Here is a 15,702-nt window from a genome sequence, read left to right on the forward strand (position 1 = left end):
CCACAATTAGAACTCCTGTATGTGTGTCTTAATAGAAGAAATCAACAACCAATTATGGTTCCCAAGAGGTACAGGGATGGTACTTCCCTCCATAAGATTCTAACATGATCTACATTCATTGGGGAATGAGAAGAGATTAACCACAATCCTAACCCTGAAAAAGATACACAGGCAAAAATATTTTCCACATCCTTGGTATTCATTATACAATTCAGTAATAAAAAAAATACATGTTAGCAACGTTTTCTTCTGCGACAGAAGAAAAACTCCATAAATAACAAGAAGCTAAGTATAAAGCAAGACATAACATGCTATGGGCATATGGTAACATCTGCTCAACTTTCAAGTTCTGAAAACTAAGTAAGCTTTGCTGTGTAAGCTACATTTCCCTTATTTAAGGAGTACCAAAACCTAACAAAACAATGAATGAAAATAACCTACAATCTGTATAGACAGTCACGTAAGAGCAAGTGCGTTCCAGCATTATATAATTAGAGCTCTGGGCCATGCTATGGACTTAACAAAAGGGCCCACAAAACTTTTCACCAGCTTGCAAAATCTTAAAACATTTCCCAGGTTTAGCAATAGTTAGACCAAAACACACTAGTTGTCAGAAAGTCAGTAAACTATGTAGCGAAGCTCTAACAGTCACAAAAGTCATTTTCCTTAAATTATATTTTCTTTGTATTCTGCATCTTATCAACTGACAAGGCAACCATAATCATTTGATGGGTTTTATGAAAATAATCATGTCTTTATTCTACTTTCTCTTGGTGTGTACGTACGAGTGAAGAAAGGAATCATGTTCATTTTCAAAAACTAGCAATATGATTTTTTTTTGTATTTTTAGGGACGCACCTGTGGCATATGGAGGTTCCCAGGCTAGGAGTCACATTGGAGCTGTAGCTGCTGGCCTATGCCACAGTCATAGCAACGTGGGATCCCAGTCGAGTCTGCGACCTATACCACAGCTCATGGCAATGATGGATCCTTAACCCACTGAGCGAGGCCAAGCAGAGATCGAACCCACATCCTCATGTATACTAATCAGATTTCTTTCTGCTGAGACACTACAGGAACTCCATGAGAACAGCTAAATAAATAAAACAATATTAAGCAAATGTTGCAGAGTATGTGGGACAAATAAAATTCTTACTACCGAAAAGACTATAAATTGGTACAACCTTTTTGGAAAACACTGGGTAACATAAAAAACTGAACAAAAGCACACACCATGGTCCAAAAATTCTACAAGATAGATACTGTATAGCAATATGTGCACATGTGTAGCAAAAGATATATGTACAAGAATACTCTGTAGGGACACTATTCACTGTGACTCAAAACTGGAAACAACTATATTTCATCAACAGCAGAATGGGTAAATTATGGCATATATACATATGTGTGTATATATACAGATAGATCACATAAAAATTGATGTTTAGGGTAAGAAGTCAGACACAAGGGTGTTGATGTCATACGATGTTGAATGTTACATACATGTCTCTCAAATGTGTGTTATATTTAAGTTTACGTAAAATAAAAAAGTAAATAAATATTTAATAAATAAAACAGCAACTTTGATGCCTAATAATATCCTATTCCCAGTGCCATGTCCCCTCCACCTTAAAATTGGGACAGAACACTTTAAAATCTTCCCTCATGCTAATCTAATACATTTTTATATTAAAGCAAAAAAGGCTCCATTAAGGTAAAAGAATGTAAGAAGAGGAGTTCCCGTTGTGGCTCAGGAGTTAACGAATCTGACTAGGAACCATGAGGTTGTGGGTTCAATCCCTGGCCTTGCTCAGTGGGTTAAGGATCTGACAGTGCCCTGACCTGTGGTGTAGGCTGAAGACGTGGCTCAGATCCCCCATTGCTGTGGCTCTGGCATAGGCCGGCGGCTATAGCTCTGATTTGACCCCTAGTCTGGGAACCTCCATATGCCACGGGAGCGGCTCAAGAAATGGCAAAAAGACAAAAAAAAAACAATGTAAGAAGAGTTAAATCCTTTTTAGGAGAAAACACTAATTTGATAAGAATTTTAACATCAAAGCTCTCCCTCTCCATCATTACCTTGTCCATTTGCAGATCTTCATCCTTCCATATGCCAAGAGTTCACTTTTCTCTGCTATTTATTTAGTAGAAGCATTTACAAAATAATGACTTACCCTAGCAAGGTAGTTATGGGAATTAAAACAAAAAGAGTGTGTGTATCAAGTTTTCAGCACTGTGTCTAATCACTCAATGACTAGACATTATTTATAAATCTCAAATAGTGAGTCTTTCTGTCAAGGGCCATTTTTAATTCATCACTGTAAACAGAGAACCCGCCATTTAATAGTTGGTCAATTTATGAAGTAAATGAATGATGTGAGCTCAAAACAAAAAGAATAGAATAAAAATAAGGCAAAAATAGGAATGGGGAAAAGTCAAGAAGTTCAAAGGCCTTAACCTAATTTTTTATCAGGGTAAATGATAAGATTTTAAAATCAAATGAAGCAACAAAATCATGTTCACATCAAAACCATTAAAATAAAAACAAAAAACTACACTACTTTTCCTCTATGTGGAAGTCGGATGTTTTAACTAAATTTTTTTTTGTCTTTTTTGTTGTTGTTGTTGCTACTTCTTGGGCTGCTCCCGCAGCATATGGAGGTTCCCAGGCTAGGGGTTGAATTGGAGCTGTAGCCACTGGCCTACGCCAGAGCCACAGCAACGGGATCCGAGCTGCGTCTGTAACCTACACCACAGCTCACGGCAACGCTGGATTGTTAACCCACTGAGCAAGGGCAGGGACGGACCCGCCACCTCATGGTTCCTAGTCGGATTCGTTAACCACTGCGCCACGACGGGAACTCCCTTAACTAAAATTTAAACGTGGTTCTTTAATATTGAAACCCTTTAAAAATATTTCTGAATAAGTTCCTTAAGAAGTCGACAGGAATCATAAGTATATCACGGGTTATTTTTAAGACATCCATCATAGCACATCAATATTCTGACTAAATATGTCATAACAGAAAGAAAAGAAAGCGGAGTTCCCGTCATGGCGCAGCAGAAATGAATCTGACTAGGAACCATGAGGTTGCGGGTTCGATCCACGGCTTTGCTCAGTGGGTTAAGGATCTGGCACTGCCGTGAGGTGTGATGTAGGTCGCAGACGTGGCTCGGACATGGCGTTGCTGTGGCTCTGGCTTAGGTCCTTGGCTACAGCTCCAATTAGACCCCTAGCCTGAGAACCTTCATATGCTGCAGGTGCGGCCCTCAAAAAACAGAACAAAAACAAAACAACAGAAATAAAAGAAAGTTTCAGCTGAACCTTTATACAAAGGGTATTATTTTTTATGAATTTAGACATCAATTTAGATATGAAAATGATCAAGACTGCAACCTTATATTAAACTTAAAAAGACAAATTAACAAAATATTTCAATCTCCATTGTGTGCACAAAATACCAACAAGCCTATGTGATAAGGTTCCTTTACCCTTCTTTACAAGCACATCACCTACTTATATATCTTAGATCAGAAATAGCATCACTGTTTTTAATTAACCAATATTTACACAAAGCATTTTAAGTGGGAAGCACTATTCCAAATAGGAATATCTCATTTGATTCTTACAATAACTCTTACAAGTTAGGCACTATTATTTCCATTTTACAGAAAAGGACACTGAGGCAGAGATGCTAAGTAACTTGCCTAAACTCACAAAGCTATTAAAAAAAAAAAAGCAGACTGGATACACTGTTTTAACCTCTATGCTATACTGCCTAGAGATCTCTGAAGGAAAGCAAAATTAAATTTCCTATCGTGACCCAGCAGAAATGAATTTGACTAGTGTTCATGAGGACACAGGTTTAATCCCTGGCCCCACTCAGTGGGTTAAGGATCCTGCATTGCCCTGGGTTGTGGTGTAGGTTGCAGACGCAGCTTGGATCCTGCGTTGCTGTGACTGCGGTGTAGGCCGATGGCTGCAGTTCTGATTTGACCCCTAGCCTGGGAAACTCCATATGCTGTGGGTGTGGCCCTAAAAAGGCAAAAAAAAAAAATTTTTTTTTTATCTAGACTTCACTTGATGTTCAGAGGTTAGTTATTGAGGACCTTGGGGGATAACTGTAAAATAAAGCACCACTAATGGCACATTTAATAAATTCTGACATTCATTCTTTTTCATATTTTAACATGTCTTAAATTGACAGTACTTTACAATTATAATTGACAGTGTTCTCTCTCTCTGGAGTACATAAATAATGGTGCATCTGATAATCAATAGAAAGTATGATTAAAAAGCTTATGGCATGACCTATCTAATGGGTTAGTGATAACAAGTAAATGAGGTAAAATATCTAAAGTACTTGACAAGCGTGATACAAGTGCTTACATTAATTTTTTTTTTAAATTTATAGTGGATTTACAATGTTGAGTTAGTTTCAGGTATACAGCAGAGTAATACAGTTATACATATACATACATTCATTCTTTTTCAGATTCTTTTCCCATATAGGTTACTACAGAATACTGAGTAGAGTTTCTTGTGCTATACAGTAGTTATCTATTTTATATATTGTGGTGTGTATATGTTAATCCCAAACTCCGAATTTATCCCTCTCCCCACAATTCCCCTTTGGCAACCATATGTTTGATTTAGAGATCTGTGAGTCTGTTTCTATTTTATAAATAAATTCATTTGTACCATTTTTATTAGATTCTGCATATAAATAATACCATATGATATTATTTGTCTTTGTCTAACTTCACTTAGTATAATCTCTAGGTCTATCTCCATGTTGCTGCAAATGGCATTATTCTTTTCTATTTTTCCTTTTCTGGCTGCCTCAGATTGGAGTTACCTCAGATTGGAGATGCAGTTGTGACCTACACCACAGTGGAGGCAATGCTAAATCCTTTAACCCACTGTGCTGGGCTGGGGACTGAACCTGTTGCTTCCATGTCTTGGCTATAATAAATAGTGCCACAATGAACACTGGGGTGCATGTATCTTTTCAAATTACGGTTTTCTCTGGATATGTGCCCATTAGTGGAAGAGCTGGATCATGTTATTCTATATTCAGTTTTTTGAGGAACCTCCATACTATTTCCCATAGTGGTTGTACCAATTTACATTCCCACCAACAGTGTAGGAGGGTTCCTTTTTCTCCACACCCTCTCCAGCTTTTACTGTTTGTAGACTTTTTGATGATGGCTGTTCTGAATGGTGTGAGGTGATATCTCATTGCAGTTTTGATTTGCATTTCTCTAGTAATTAGTGATGTTCAGCATCTTTTCATATGCTTTTTGGCCATCTGTCTTCTTTGGAGAAATGTCTATTTAGATCTTCTGCCTATTTTTTGATTGGGTTGTTTGTTTTTTGACATAGAGCTACATGAGTTGTTTAACTGTCACTGTTTGCAGATATGATACTATACATAGATAATCCTAAAGATGCTATCAGAAAACTACTAGAGCTCATCAGTGGATTTGGTAAAGTTGCAGGATACAAAATTAATACACAAAAATCTCTTGTATTTCTATACACTAACAAAAGATCAGAAAGAGAAATTAAGGAAACAATCCCATTTACCATCACATCAAAAAAAAATAGGAATAAACATATCTAAGGAGGCAAAAGATCTGTACTCTGAAAATTATAAGATGCTGATGACACAGAAAGATATACCATGTTCTTGGATTGGAAGAATCAATATTGTCAAAATGGCTACACTAATCCAAGGCAGTCTACAGAGTCAATGCAATCCCTATCAAATTACCAATGGCCGTTTTCACAGAACTAGAACAAAAAATTTTAAAATTTGTATGGAAACAAAGACTCCCAAATAGCCAAAGCAATTTTGAGAGAGAAAAATGGAGCTGGAGGAAATCAGGCTCCCTAACTTCAGATATATTACAAAGCTACATTCATCAAAACAGTATGGTACCAGCCCCAAAACAGTAATACAGATCAATGGAATAGGACAGAAAGCCAGAGATAAACCCATGTACCTATGGTCAACTAATCTATGACAAAGGAGGTAAGACTATATAATGGAGAAAAGAGAATCTCTTCAATAAGTGGTGCTGGGGAAACTGGACAGCCACATGTAAAAGAATGAAATTAGAACATTCTCTAACACCATACACAAAAATAAACTACAAATGAATTAGACCTAAATGTAAGGCCAGGTAAAACTCTTAGAGAAAAACATAGGCAAAACACTCTTTGACATGAATGGCAGTGATATCTTTTCAGATCCACCTCCTAGAGTAATGTAATAAAAATAAACAATGGAACCTAGTTAAACTTTAAAGTTTCTGCACAGCAAAGGAAACCATAAACAAAACAAAGAAAACCCAAAGAATGAGAGAAAATATTTGCAAATGAAGCAACCAACAAGGGTTTTATCTCCAAAATATATAAGCATCTCATGAAGCTCTATATTAAAAAAAAAAGTGCTTTAAAAAGGCTATTTCTTTTCTATAACTAAAATGACCTATGAGGAAATTCCATGTAAAGGTAAGTTTACACTGTAGTAAGTTGTCAGTTTCTCAGACCCATGTTTAACTTATCCTGGTTCTATTCTGCTAGGGAAAAATACTGATTTCTTGATACAGTTTGATGAAGAAACAAGAGACTCTGGGTGGCAGGTGAGGCAGAGAGACAAAACAGCAGTGAAAGTGAGACACCTGAGAAGATAACAATTATTAACAGTAAAGCATAAATCAAGATACCTTTCAAATAGCATTTGATTCAAAGCAGTTCTCAAATGCCACTGCTAAAAGGCTCACATGGAAATGTATCTTCACTTAAAAAAAAAATACACTTTAAATAAGTCAGAAATGACCAAGTCTGATTGGTGTGTGCCCATGCTCTATTTGAGCTTTTCTAATAAAACAGGACATGTTAAACTTAACCACCATGCTGAATACCTGGTTAACAAATGTTTGAACTAAGCTGAAACCAAAAAATTTTAATTAAATACAATTCAATTCATTTAAATATTCCTGTGTCAATACTTGCCTTGATAATTTCAGGATGAATCAATATTCAATTTTTTGGTTTGCTTTTGTCTTAAAGGATGAAAACTTGCTTTGGGGGGAAATTCCCATTAAAGTACAAAAAAACTATACAAATTTAACTGAAAAAACCAACTGCACACTTTACCTTAAAAATCACTTAATTTTGATAAGAAAGGAGGTACAAAGAAGGCATTTTCACAAGGAAAAACTGTGAAATTTGCTTCAGAAAACACAAGCAGACAGCAAACAATGGCATCTTCATTAACAAACCTTTTCGTCTTTTCTAGGGCTGCAACCCTGGCATATGGAGATTCCCAGGTTAAGGGTAGAAGAGCTCCTGGCCTATGCCAGAGCCATAGCACCTATGGATCCAAGCTGTGTCTGCAACCTACACCACAGCTCACAGCAACTCCAGATCCTTAATCCACTGAGCAAGGCCAGGGATCAACCCTGCAACCTCATGGTTCCTAGTCGGACTTGTTAACCACTGAGCCACGACGGGAACTCCAACAAATCTCAAATAACATTTTATATAAGCCAACTCTACTCCAATAAAATTAAATTTAAAAAAAAGAAGGAGCTCCCGTCATGGGTCAGGGGTTAATGAACCTGACTATTATCCATGAGGATGCAGTCCCATACCTGGCTTTGCTCAGTGGGTTAAGGATCTGGAGCTCCTATGAGCTGTGGTATAGGCTGCAGATGAGGCTTAGATCACCCATTGCTATGGCTGTGGTGTAAGGTTGGTGGCTGTGCTCTGATTTGACCCCTAGCCTGAGAACTTACATATGCTGCAGGTGCAGTCCTAAAAAAAAAAAAAAAAAAAACCAAAAAAGTATTTTTTAATGGCCACACCTGTAGCATATGGAAAAATTAATATTTTAAAAGCATCTTACTACTTTTCAGTTACACTATAACCTTTCTGATCTTGTATTACCTATTATCAGACTGAAGAAACCTTTCTTTTTGTTGCTGTTATTTTTATCCCTATATTACTTTCACTTCAAATGTATAAACAACTATCTCAAACATAGTTTGAGGCAATACAATTTTATATTTGTGGATAAATTTTTTTAAAATTCTGCTCTTTTTTACATATGCCAAGTTCTATTTCATGTAGTTATATAATACAATTCAGAATTTAATGCTAATAATTGTCCTGTCCCCCTTTAGAACTTGTATGCAAGTCTGAAGGCTATATATATAAAAGGTCTTGGAGAGTGTACCTGAAAAACCATAATAACATATGAAAAGCATATAGCTGTCATGCAAGAATTCAGTAAGATTTTAAAAACTAAAAACTAGGGAGAAGAGCAAAAGCCAGTAAGAACTAATAAAAATAAATTTTTAGGAGTTCCCATCGTGGCTCAGTGGTTAACGAATCCGACTAGGAACCATGAGTTTGCGGGTATGATCCCTGGCCTGGCTCAGTGGCTTAAAGCTCTGGTGTTGCAGTGAGCTGTGATGTCCACTGCAGACGTGGCTCAGGGGCTCGGCTCTGGCGTTGCTGTGGCTCTGGCATAGGCCAGCAGCTACGGCTCTGATACGACCCCTAGCCTGGGAACCTCCATATGCTGCGGGTGCAGCCCTAACAAAAAAAAAGACAAAAATAAATAAATTTTTAAAGTTACAATTTTCTTAATGTAAAATGTTAAGGAAGACTGCCTTAGCAGATCAGAATACAATGTTTCTACAAAAACTCTGGAAGGTATCTTAGAAGCTAAAGTTCTAGAGAGATCACCCTCCTGTTATTTTAAAGCAGATGTCTTCTAGAACCTTTATTTACTATGTTTTTAAAATCCATTTTAACATCATTTTCCCTTCTAATACACTTTCCTATGAGACCTTAATCTTTTCAATTATGGTTTTGCCAACTGCAGTATTCTTCATAAAGTAACCCCTAAATATGAACTGTGCTCTACTGTGGTGCAAGATTTATGTCTAGAGGCATTTAGACAACTATCTAAAATAGCATTTAAGATACAAGGAGACTGTTATTCCACTGAGCCCCAAAGTACCGTCATTGACCGTCTATCAGATGTTTAGAAATAAACTCTTAGCAATTCTTCCCAAGGCCTTAATTTTTAGTTCTCTAAATCTGAGGAAAAGTTGTACATTTAAATTTTCTCCCATCAAAAAAATCATTAAAGCATAGCCAAAATATTTAAGTTAAACTAATGATTCTATAAGTATAGGTAAAATACAACCAGCAAAAACTGAACACCATCTTAGATGACAAATACCACAATAAAGAAAATATTTACATCTTGAAGACATCAGACAATATCTCCATGTTTGGCGACTTATTGGGTGGTGATATTAATTAAAACAGCAAACAAAAAGGTACAAGTTCAAGAGAAAAACTTTTGAATGGTATGGCCAGCCTCTTTAACCTATCACCCATATGCTATAGCCACAATCCCTTGGCTTTGCAGGCTTTCAAAATAAACTCCTCTACCACTGCACCATCCTCTCTGTCTCTCCACTTGTCTTTCACTCTGCCCAACACTAACTTTCTTTAGAAAGCCTTCCCTACGGTCCCCTTCTCTGTGCGTACAAGGTAACCTGAATAAATTGCTATGACAGCACTAATCACACTAAACAATATTTACTTGTCTATTGCCTCTAGTTTCTGTGGTCTAATTCCATCCTCAAAAGTCTAGTATTCAGTGCCTGATAGTACTTAAAAGACATATTCTATTTGAATATGTTCTGAATGAATGAGTTTGAGAGGCTTACAGAATCAGATGGTGATAAACAGAGACATAGGTCTGAGTTCAGGAAGGAAGATGATGGCTCATGCCACAGATACAATTTTTCCCTAAATTTAGGATTGCTGCTTTGGCAGATTAAAACAAAATTCATTGTCAAATAATTTATGGATGGACTGACTAATGAGACATATAAAAATTTCCTTTCTCCATGTCGCTAAACACAATATATACCTTTTAGTTTCCAACTTAATTATTTTCTCAGCTTCATTCAAAACAATTGACTGCCACTACCTCTTTCTGTGTACTGCCCTGGCTTCAGTGATGCTAAGGAAAATTTCCTCTAACCTCTGGCTACACCTTATCTCCTTTGCTCCATTTCTTTTTCTCCATGTTAAATGCTGAGGAGTCATAGGAGACCACATTCCTTTATCTTCTCTCTCTACACTCTCTTAGACAATCTCATACCAATCCTTCCACATGAAGACATCCATTATCAGCTATAAACTGCTTTTTTTCCCAAATGAATAATGATCAATACTCCCAAGTTCCAGAAACTAACAAAAAACTGCTCCTCCTCCAGCATTCTGTATGTTAAAAGGAAATCAGTCTTCTCTCCCAGATCCCCAAATCTAATCCATTACTAGATCCTATCAACTTTAATTCCCCAATGATTGTCAAATCCAGCTACTTTATCTCTATCACTGCCAATCTGGACAGAGACTCAATCATCTCTTGCCTGAATTACTATAATAGCTGAATTCAATTCTATTCAAAGTGTGACCTGTGGACCAATAATGATCAATGAAACATTGCTATTGATTTGAGATAAGGTAAATATAGAAAGAGTGAACATTTAGAAATTTTTATAGCAATCTGACAGACACCGCCACATCCATTTTACTGTATGATACTAAATGATGAGCACAAACTAGAAAGTAAAAAACAAAACAAAACAGGTCTTTCACCACAGATAAGTTTAGGTAGCACTGGCCTAACTGGTCTCCCTGCCTTAACACTTGCCCTCCACTCTGGCCTCTACAGAGCAGCCAAGCGATGTTTTTAAAGCAAAAAATTAAGTAACTTGTTCAGTTGTTTAAGAGTCTCCAGTGGCTTCCCACTGTTCTTAGGATTAAGTACAAAATGCTTAGTAATGATTGGCTGCACTGTGATCTGCTCCTATCTCGTTTCACATCACCAAGCCTCATGTGCTACGGTCTAGCCTCTATGGGACTTTCTAATTCTAGAAAGTTGAAATTGCCAGCATCACTTAGGAAACTCAAGTTCATCCTTCAGGCTTCAGTCCAAAAGTCATTTCTTCAAACAAATGTTCCTTGATACATTAGTGGGCTTTCATTGTTTATAATAATTTTCCTTTGTGGCAGTAATTATTACTTTTGTATTTATTTGCTTAGTTTCTTTATTCCTTAACCGGAATAAAGATTCTTTTTTTTTTTTTTTTTGGTCTTTTTGCTATTTCTTGGGCTGCTTCCGCGGCATATGGAGGTTCCCAGGCTAGGGGTCGAATCGGAGCTGTCGCCTCCAGCCTACGCCAGAGCCACAGCAATGCAGGATCTGAGCTGCATCTGCAACCTACACCACAGCTCACCGCAACGCCAGATCGTTAACCCACTGAGCAAGGGCAGGGACCGAACCTGCAATCTCATGGTTCCTAGTCAGATTCGTTAACCACTGCGCCACGACGGGAACTCCAGATTCTTTTTTTTCAACCACCACGAATACAGATACATTCTTTTCCTAACATGTCACCAGAGCCTACCACAGTGCCTGTCACACATCAGGTGTTAAATAAACTCTTGCTAAGTGAACAAATCTAAGTTAGGAAACAAAAACAGTGAGCAGCTGGAGTTCTTGTTGTGGCTCAGGGGTAACAAACCCAACTAGTATCCAGGAGGTTGTGGGTTTGATCCCTGGCCCCACTCAGTGGGTTAAGGATCCGGCATTGCCGTGAGCTGCGGTGTAGGTTACAGACGTGGCTTGGATCTGGTATTAATGTGGCTATGTTGTAGGCCAGTAGCTGAAGCTCCCATTTGACCCCCAGCTTGGGAACCTCCATACGCCACGGTGAGGCCCTAAATTAAAAACAAAACAAAACAACCCCTGCCCACCCAAAAAACAAAAACAGTGAGCAGGACCACTGAAATGCATGCAAATGTCTTCAATATCTAGTCATATGTGAGACTTTGGGTAAATCTGTATACCAGGTGCCTTACAAAAGTCAAATCTCCTTGGCTTCCCTAAACAACCTAAAAAGATAGGGAAACTTCACTGTTGAGAGTTTTCTTTTTCTTCTTGTCTTTTTAAGGCTACAACCGCAGTATATGGAAGGTCCCAGGATAGGCGTCAAATCAGAGCTATAGCTACAGGCCTATGCCATAGTCACAGCAACGCCAGATATGAGCCACCCCTGTGACCTACACTGCAGCTCAGGGAAATGCCAGATCCTTAATCCACTGTGCGGGCCGGGGATAGAACCAGCAACCTCATGGATACAAGTCGAGGGTTGTTAAAACTGAGCCACAACGGGAAAAAAATTTTTTTAAAAAAGATTTTTCAGAAAGGTGAAGAATCTTGTCTAAAGTAACCAACAAAAAAAATTGGAAGGTTGGATGGTCTAAGAGGCAACAAAGGGTAACAGACTCTACAATTTTATTGCCTGGCTCGCATTGCTGTGCGATTTTCTGGAAGTTAAGTAATCTGTTTCTCAGGTTCCTCATTTGTGAAATGGAGTCTTCAAAGGACTGTTGTGAAGTTTAAACAAGTTAATACATATAAATCATCTGAAACTGTGGCTGGCACAGTGCTTTTTCAGTGCCACTCTAAATACAAATTACAAAAAAAAAGCAGAGTCTGTGTTCTCTGATGAAGCTTTTCTCAAAGACTTAAACCTTACAGAAACTGAGTTAAGTGACCATTTCCTCAGTTCTCTCTCCCTCTCAAGGATAAGTTAGGTGCTCAGGAGAGTAGTTAATTCATTACATACCTTGGATGCTTTAGAGCATTAAGGTGTATGAAGTAGGTGCTCATTAAATGTTTTGGGGAAGAATGAATATTTACAAAACAAAAAAAAGACAGTGCTCAGCACAGCATTGACACTAATTGTCAATTTTACTCCACTTCTTTTTACAAACTTTGAAAAAATGATTTGAAAGGAGGGAGTCATTTTTCTTGAACTGGGGAAGTCTGTCAAAGTCTTTTCAAAGCCCCAAATGCAGAATACAGACAGTGGGGAAGCCAATGCTGGCAGGGCCTATGTGGAAATAGTAAGAGGTAGAAGATAGGTAGAATTCGGATATGCAGGGGAAAGAGCAAAGGTTATTCTAGGCCAGGGATTAGCATAACCAAAGGCAATGTTACCCAAAGTTTAAGGTATATTCTATTGGTGACATAAAAAGAGATATTAAACTATACACAAACATCTGTTTTTTTGATAATTCCATATGCACACATTTTTATGTGTAATTAGGACAGAAAATTGTGATTTCAAACTTCTACTGCTTATAACAACATTAAAGTTAACAGTACCTATTTGGATTTTTAAAAGTGAATTGTTCAAAAAAAATATCAAGAAATTAATAATGTACAGGAGACTGAGTAAATATGACAGGATTTTAAAGAGTAAAATCTGGGAAACATCAAAGCATGGTCAAGTGAATAAGACATAACACGTTAATAAGAGAAAACCCACCAGTCTTCTGAATGAGGCCAAAGCTCTATCTTAAATCAATTTAAAATAAAGGACACTGTGTGCGTTGGTGGTATAGTGGTGAGCATAGCTGCCTTCCAAAATAAAGGACAGGTAAGGAGTGAAGTATCCAACCAGTTTTGCATATTTAATTGTAGTACTAAAATTCTTATTGGTAAAATCTTTATTTTTCACTATGAGAAATCTGCTACATAATTCAATGTGAGTTATTCTCAAAACAAAGATAAAATTTTTATACTTTTAAACAGGTACCTGAAAATAGTCCTGACCTGTTTGTAGCCTGGTTCACTTCACCTTAAAATAGGGAGCTAAAACTCTGTACTTTTTACATCAAAAGGAATTAATTTATACAGTAATAAAATACAAATCATAGCTAAATCACAAAAGGTGTTAAATAAAAAAGCACAAAAAGATAGCTTTCCATTTCCACCTTCCTCCCTCAAAATTAATCTACCAATAGCCACACTAAGGCAAGCTAAGAGATGATGATAGAGAACATTTATTTAACTCTTACCATGTACCTGGCACTGCTGTATTTTACCTGCCTTAAGTTATGCAATTATCGCCACCATCTTATGGAGTACATCACTATCCCCATTCTACAGCTGTAACAGTACTGAGGCACAGAGAGATTAAGATTAAATAACTTGCCCAAGGCCAGAGCTGGTAGATGGAAAGGCAGGGGTTTAGATCCTGGCAGTTAGGCTACAAGTCTGAACTTTTAACCAAAGGGCACCAGTTCTCTCAAGAACAACACAATGATAATTTGAAATAGTCCAGCTTGATCGTTATGGCAAGAGAAATATAATTTTCCAAGGTATGAATCTTTTATTACTTAAGTTTCTAGTGTAAGAAACAGGAGATTCAGCTACAAGGAAAAACTGGTAAGATGAATATTATCATGAAACAATCTAGGCCAGGAGTATTCAAATACAGACAAATCATCAAAAGTGTGGCTGAATGACACTATTCACAGAGAAAGAAGCCAAAAGTTGGGATAAGCAGAAGGTGAATCCTATTTCTACTGGATCTACTGCTTTGAGGGAGAAAATTCTACCTTGCCCTTCCCTGTCTGTGATTCAATACACAACTGCATAGATTCAAGAGGAGTAGTGAAGGGATAAGGCTAGCAAAAGAGAGTAGAAAAGGGGGAAGTCAGGACTTGGACCCTGAACCAGAGTTAGCTTGATGTCCCTGGTGAGAGAGAATTTATGAGACAGCAACGTGCGCCTGGAGGTAGGGAGGTTAAGGGCATGACCACTGGGGTGGAGGTACCGAGTGGTCTGGCTGGAGGGCAGCGGATTCATCCTAAAATGGGCTAAGATGGATAGTTTCGACGGTAGACGTTTGGGACAAGAGGTATGGAAAAGAATAGGGGGTGGGGGCCAGTTTCTCGTTTTGGGCAGTGCCCCGGGTGGGAAGAGACGTGGTATAAAGGGGCGGGCGTGGAGGTCTACAGGTATAAAGGGGGGAGACTAGGAAAGGAAAGGAGGCAGGGCTTGTGGGGGTAAAGTCGGGGGGATCCAGGTACGCGGAAACTGGAAAATGGGGGGGGGGTGATTCCCAGGGGAAGTAGAGACTCGCGAGGTTTGGAAGGTCCGGGGGCGGGGGTGAGGCTGAGAGACGGGAGCGTGAGGTACGCCTCAGGACCGGGGGTCCTGGACCCGGAGCGATGGGGGCGCCGAGATGAGGGAAGGGGAGGCCGCTAGGCTGCAGTGCAGGTGAGTCCTGGGGAACAAGGGGTAGCAAGAGGCCAAGCCTGCGGCGGGGACCCCGGAGGGGGGAGGGGCACCTACCCAGACGTGCGGGGCGGCGGAGGGCAGTCCCGGCGGAGGCTCCTCTCCCGCAGAGGCGGCGGAGGTGATGGCGGCGAGTCCCTGTGGCGGCCGCCTCCGCCGAACCGCATCCCTTCTCCCCGGCCCGCCCTCCTCCCTGTCTCCCGCTTCTAAACTTCTTCCTCGGGATAAACAAATCCGCCGCCAGGGGCGGCCGCCTCCGCCGCTCCCGCCCCCGCGCACCGCCCCCCCCCGCCCGGGGCCCGTCCGGGCTCCAGCTTCCGAGTTGCGACTCCAGCCTCAGCCCCCAGCCCGTGAGGGCGCGTGCGCGCGGCGGCAGCGTCGGCTGGCGAAGCTCTTCCTCCTTCCCTCCCGCGCCGGGCATTTCCGGGCCGGGCCGGATCCGCCGCCGGGTTTTGAATGTAGTCGCCGCGGTTTGCGCCGAGCCCTGGGCTCCCAGTCCGGC

General features: G+C 39.4%; 1 protein-coding gene across 2 annotated transcripts in view; it reads right to left on the reverse strand.

Moving 5' to 3' along the window:
• Positions 1-15,415, reverse strand: part of SPOPL (speckle type BTB/POZ protein like) — a 71,081-nt gene extending 55,666 nt beyond the window's left edge. Inside the window, exon 1 of one of the 2 annotated variants that reach the window (XM_047772019.1) lies at positions 15,258-15,415. The gene's annotated coding sequence lies outside the window, so the exon portion shown is untranslated. The remainder of the gene's footprint in view (positions 1-15,257) is intronic. The other variant, XM_047772018.1, reaches the window with a different exon arrangement.
• Between the last annotated feature and the right edge of the window lie 287 nt (positions 15,416-15,702).

This window comes from Phacochoerus africanus, chromosome 3, assembly GCF_016906955.1.
Source record: "Phacochoerus africanus isolate WHEZ1 chromosome 3, ROS_Pafr_v1, whole genome shotgun sequence".
Taxonomy (NCBI): domain Eukaryota; kingdom Metazoa; phylum Chordata; class Mammalia; order Artiodactyla; family Suidae; genus Phacochoerus; species Phacochoerus africanus.